The following is a 6682-nucleotide window of genomic DNA, read 5'->3' as shown; positions in this document are numbered from 1 at the left end:
AGCATCATGCTGTGGGGATGTTTTTCAGCTTCAGGAACTGTGAGTAGTCAGGTTTGAGGGAAAGTTGAATGCTGCAATGTACAGAGACACCCGGGATGAAAACCTGCTCCAGAGTGCTCTTGACCTCAGACTGGGGCGATGGTTCATCTTTTAGCAGGACAATGACGCTAAGCCCACAGCCAAGATATCAAAGGAGTGGCTTCAGGACAACTCTGTGAATGTCCTTGAGTGGCCCAGCCAGAGCCCAGACCTGAATCCGATTGAACATCTCTGGAGAGATCTGAAAATGGCTGTGCACCGAGTAGTGCTCTCCATCCAACCTGATGAAGCTTGAGAGGTGCAGCAAAGAGGAATGGGCAAAACTGCCCAAAGGTGCACCAAGCTTGTGGCATCACATTTGAGAAAACTTGAGGCTGTAATTGCTGCCAAAGGTGCATCAACAAAGTATTGAGCAAAGGTTGTGAATACTTATGTACATGTGATTTCTTAGTTTTTATTTTTAATAAATTTGCCAAAAAACAAACAAACAAACGGAAAAAAAAAAAACTTTTTTCATGTTGTCATTATGGGGTGTTGTAAGTAGAATTTTGAGGGAAAATGAATTTACTCCACTTTGGAATAAGGCTGTAACACAACAAAATGTGGAAAAAGTGAAGTACTGTGAATATTTTGCAGATGCACTGTATCTCCACTCACTTTGGACAATATTTTGACGATCTATGGTGCACAGTATGTACCACACTGTATTGTGCAAGTGCATGTGGGGCATGTCACACTCCACAGCAAGTGCATGTGGGGCATATCTCCACTCCTAAGACTCCACTCAATCTTGGAGGTGATCCAGATCCAGATCCGGATTCTGGAACAATATTATACAAATAATGAATGTTTATGAGTTCAATGGTATGAATATTTCATGAGGTGAAAGATGGAACATTCCATTCCACGAGGCAAAGCTGAGTTGAATAGAATGTTCCAGCTTTCACCAAATTAAATATTTGTTCCATAGAAAGAATGTAAAAACATTTATTATTTGTTTTATATAACGGCTAAAATAGATCCTTGTCATTATATTAATTTACAAACAACAGAAAAGGGACTTACATTTTGGTACCTCCTCAGTGCAGCGAAACAAATCACGTCAGAAATTAATTGAGCTTTGGGTTGTCACTGCTGCTTTGACATCAACAATGCAACACGAACTTTAAATAGGAGTCCAAAAATAATTCTGATGATGACATCCGCCATGCCATTCATCAAATTGTTGTGCGTCAGTAAAACAAACTCCGCCATGTTTGTTTTAAAGATAAGCGCCCTCAGGCTTGTGTGAGTGTGCACGCGGTGTGCGCTCACACAAGCAGGACGGCCCTTGCGCGCGTGTGTACTACAAAAAAAAGACTGTGTACTTCGTCAGTGCAGAAAAAAATCATGTCAGACGCCTTACAGCGCAGTGGATTTGTTTTGTGTGTGTGTGTGCGTGTGTTGTGTGCATGTGTGTGCGCGCATGCATGTGTAGGTGTGTGTGCAGTGTGTGTGTGTGTGTGTGTGTGTGTGTGTGTGTGTGTGTGTGTGTGTGTGTGTGCGCACAGAATGCAATGGTACCAAACGTATGGAACCAAATTTGCACTCTAAATGGAACCAAATTGCACGCTAAACGCAATGCAACACAAATGGGACGAATAATCCATGTCAGAAGACATACAAAGCACCAATCAATGACAAGCCATTATATAATTCCCTTTATATAGGCTTTCAAAACTACTTCATGGATTCTCACCAAATTTGCACCACAGATAGATATTAGGGTATGGAAGACTCCACTGAATTTTGGAGGTGATCCGGATGCAGACTGGCAGACGTCAGAAATCTCTGTTTGCTGTTGTCTTGCAAATGTGAAGTACCTCTTTTTGAATGGCTTTTTTCCTGAAATATATCCCCTTTTTTCACCAAATCAAGGAGATTGTGGGCCCGAACCCCTCAGATTCTAAATAGACACCATGCAGCACACATAGCAGGGAGGAGTGCCAGAATGTTGTTTTTTTCTGGGGGCATTCCACATCTTTAAAATAACCCTCTACATACATGCACAACCAACTTGGTTCCTGGATAACATCCAGTCAGTTATACATCAGGTCCATCCCCACCTCTCAAAGGTCACCATCTATCTGCATCAGCCATGCAAAACATGAGTGTCCCTTTGACCCTCTTCAGCTTTGAGGCACCTATTTTCCAGATCATGCATATTGAAAACTGCCACACTGCTTGGCCAGATGTGTAAGTTATTCTCCACATCTGTATCTCCCGAAGTAACCATTCATTTGACACAAAGTCATTCCAGCGATACCCGAGGAGGCACATTGTCAAAACAATAGGGCACCACATTCTCATTTGGGGGGCGGGCATTAAAGGGGTAAAATATGTCGCATATAACGTAATTTCTCTACTTCCCGGGGGAAAAAACCCCACATCATTTTCTCTGAGTTTTTGGGCAAATTATACGCAAACAAAATGAAAATGCAAAGAAGTGACGATGCGGTGGAAAGTGGACATGTGTTGCGGTTTGTTTATGGTCCGGAGCTCAAATGTGTCGAGGCGTTTGTGCAGGCAAGAGAATACGGCCACTCTGGTTAGCTATGTAGGGCAACATTTACCAACACAACATCCCCCGTTCGCCTCGTCTTCCCTTCTCCACTGGGAACTGAAAAGAAACACTTTTGTGAAGTTATGCTGTGTATATATTACATAACAGGAGCGGCTGTCCCCATAAGTGGTCAAATCCCGTGATATCATGAAGGGTTTAAACGAGACTGCGGTGCCCTAAACGCTTTCATTTATCATTCTCAATCTAATAAAAAGTATTTTGGTCTTTATCGTCTTCAAGTGAGCTACATGTATGTTGATAAGCACATACACACACCAACAAACAGGTGTGTGTGTGTGTATGTGTGTGTATTTACCCTGTTTGTGCATTAAATGCACAAACAGGGTAACACTTATGGTTGGCTTGCCTCTACTGGTGGTTGGCTCTCACTGTGGTATTGTATCACTTCCTGTTCCGGAGCACAGCAGTGTTTTTCTGTATCTGTTAGCTGTTTAATCTGCACAGTTAGATTGATCTAGTTAACTAGATAACGATTTGTTTCACAGTGTAATCTTCACGTGCCTTAACTAAAGCACTCCCTCTGCTGAATCACCTCTAAATTATTTACACATTATTCACTTTGTGTGTTTTTAGGAATCCGCTAGCTTAGCGCAGCTACTAGCTCTTAGCCGGTTTAGCATGGCGGCTTCTCCTGTCTCTCCCGCACTTTTCTGCTCTGGGTGTGAAATGTTTAGTTATTCCTCGGCCTCCTTTAGCAGTAATGGTACTTGTAATAAGTGTAGCTTATTCGTAGCTTTGGAGGCCAGGCTGGGCGAATTGGAGACTCAGCTCTGCACCGTGGAAAATTCTACAGCTAGCCAGGCCCCTGTAGTCGGTGTGGACCAAGGTAGCTTAGCCGCCGTTAGTTTCCCTCTGGCAGATCCCGAGCAGCCAGGAAAGCAGGCCGACTGGGTGACTGTGAGGAGGAAGCGTAGTTCTAAACAGAAGCCCCATGTACACCGCCAACCCGTTCACATCTCTAACCATTTTTCCCCACTCGGCAACACACACGCCGAGGATCAAACTCTGGTTATTGGCGACTCTGTTTTGAGAAATGTGAAGTTAGCGACACCAGCAACCATAATCAATAGTCTTCCGGGGGCCAGAACAGGCGACATTGAAGGAAATTTGAAACTGCTGGCTAAGGCTAAGCGTAAATTTGGTAAGATTGTAATTCACGTCTGCAGTAATGACACCCGGTTACGCCAATCGGAGGTCACTAAAATTAACATTGAATCGGTGTGTAACTTTGCAAAAACAATGTCGGACTCTGTAGTTTTCTCTGGGCCCCTCCCCAATCGGACCGGGAGTGACATGTTTAGCCGCATGTTCTCCCTGAATTGCTGTCTGTCTGAGTGGTGTCCAGAAAATGAGGTGGGCTTCATAGGTAATTGGCAAAGCTTCTGGGGAAAACCTGGTCTTGTTAGGAGAGAAGGCATCCATCCCACTTTGGATGGAGCAGCTCTCATTTCTAGAAATCTGGACAATTTTCTTAAATCCTCCAAACCGTGACTATCCAGGGTTGGGACCAGGAAGCAGAGTTGTAGTCTTACACACCTCTCTGCAGCTTCTGTCCCCCTGCCATCCCCTCATTACCCCATCCCCGTAGAGACGGTGCCTGCTCCCAGACCACCAATAACCAGCAAAAATCTATTTAAGCATAAAAATTCAAAAAGAAAAAATAATATAGCACCTTCAACTGCACCACAGACTAAAACAGTTAAATGTGGTCTATTAAACATTAGGTCTCTCTCTTCTAAGTCCCTGTTAGTAAATGATATAATAATTGATCAACATATTGATTTATTCTGCCTTACAGAAACCTGGTTACAGCAGGATGAATATGTTAGTTTAAATGAGTCAACACCCCCGAGTCACACTAACTGCCAGAATGCTCTTAGCACGGGCCGAGGCGGAGGATTAGCAGCAATCTTCCATTCTAGCTTATTAATTAATCAAAAACCCAGACAGAGCTTTAATTCATTTGAAAGCTTGACTCTTAGTCTTGTCCATCCAAATTGGAAGTCCCAAAAACCAGTTTTATTTGTTATCTATCGTCCACCTGGTCGTTACTGTGAGTTTCTCTGTGAATTTTCAGACCTTTTGTCTGACTTAGTGCTTAGCTCAGATAAGATAATTATAGTGGGCGATTTTAACATCCACACAGATGCTGAGAATGACAGCCTCAACACTGCATTTAATCTATTATTAGACTCAATTGGCTTTGCTCAAAATGTAAATGAGTCCACCCACCACTTTAATCATATCTTAGATCTTGTTCTGACTTATGGTATGGAAATTGAAGACTTAACAGTATTCCCTGAAAACTCCCTTCTGTCTGATCATTTCTTAATAACATTTACATTTACTCTGATGGACTACCCAGCAGTGGGGAATAAGTTTCATTACACTAGAAGAAAGCGCTGTAACTAGGTTTAAGGATATGATTCCTTCTTTATGTTCTCTAATGCCATATACCAACACAGTGCAGAGTAGCTACCTAAACTCTGTAAGTGAGATAGAGTATCTCGTCAATAGTTTTATATCCTCATTGAAGACAACTTTGGATGCTGTAGCTCCTCTGAAAAAGAGAGCTTTAAATCAGAAGTGCCTGACTCTGTGGTATAACTCACAAACTCGCAGCTTAAAGCAGATAACCCGTAAGTTGGAGAGGAAATGGCGTCTCACTAATTTAGAAGATCTTCACTTAGCCTGGAAAAAGAGTCTGTTGCTCTATAAAAAAGCCCTCCGTAAAGCTAGGACATCTTACTACTCATCACTAATTGAAGAAAATAAGAATAATCCCAGGTTTCTTTTCAGCACTGTAGCCAGGCTGACAAAGAGTCAGAGCTCTATTGAGCCGAGTATTCCTTTAACTTTAACTAGTAATGACTTCATGACTTTCTTTGCTAATAAAATTTTAACTATTAGAGAAAAAATTACTCATAACCATCCCAAAGACGTATCGTTATCTTTGGCTGCTTTCAGTGATGCCGGTATTTGGTTAGACTCTTTCTCTCCAATTGTTCTGTCTGTTATTTTCATTAGTTACTTCATCCAAACCATCAACATGTCTATTAGACCCCATTCCTACCAGGCTGCTCAAGGAAGCCCTACCATTATTTAATGCTTCGATCTTAAATATGATCAATCTATCTTTATTAGTTGGCTATGTACCACAGGCTTTTAAGGTGGCAGTAATTAAACCATTACTTAAAAAGCCATCACTTGACCCAGCTATCTTAGCTAATTATAGGCCAATCTCCAACCTTCCTTTTCTCTCAAAAATTCTTGAAAAGGTAGTTGTAAAACAGCTAACTGATCATCTGCAGAGGAATGGTCTATTTGAAGAGGTTCAGTCAGGTTTTAGAATTCATCATAGTACAGAAACAGCATTAGTGAAGGTTACAAATGATCTTCTTATGGCCTCAGACAGTGGACTCATCTCTGTGTTTGTTCTGTTAGACCTCAGTGCTGCTTTTGATACTGTTGACCATAAAATTTTATTACAGAGATTAGAGCATGCCATAGGTATTAAAGGCACTGCGCTGCGGTAGTTTGAATCATATTTATCTAATAGATTACAATTTGTTCATGTAAATGGGGAATCTTCTTCACAGACTAAGGTTAATTATAGAGTTCCACAAGGTTCTGTGCTAGGACCAATTTTATTCACTTTATACATGCTTCCCTTAGGCAGTATTATTAGACGGCATTGCTTAAATTTTCATTGTTACGCAGATGATACCCAGCTTTATCTATCCATGAAGCCAGAGGACACACACCAATTAGCTAAACTGCAGGATTGTCTTACAGACATAAAGACATGGATGACCTCTAATTTCCTGCTTTTAAACTCAGATAAAACTGAAGTTATTGTACTTGGCCCCACAAATCTTAGAAACATGGTGTCTAACCAGATCCTTACTCTGGATGGCATTACCCTGACCTCTAGTAATACTGTGAGAAATCTTGGAGTCATTTTTGATCAGGATATGTCATTCAATGCGCATATTAAACAAATATGTAGGACTGCTTTTT

Source organism: Thalassophryne amazonica, chromosome 3, assembly GCF_902500255.1.
Source record: "Thalassophryne amazonica chromosome 3, fThaAma1.1, whole genome shotgun sequence".
NCBI lineage: Eukaryota > Metazoa > Chordata > Actinopteri > Batrachoidiformes > Batrachoididae > Thalassophryne > Thalassophryne amazonica.
The sequence above is the reverse complement of the archived record's forward strand: the minus strand, read 5'-3'. Positions refer to the sequence as shown.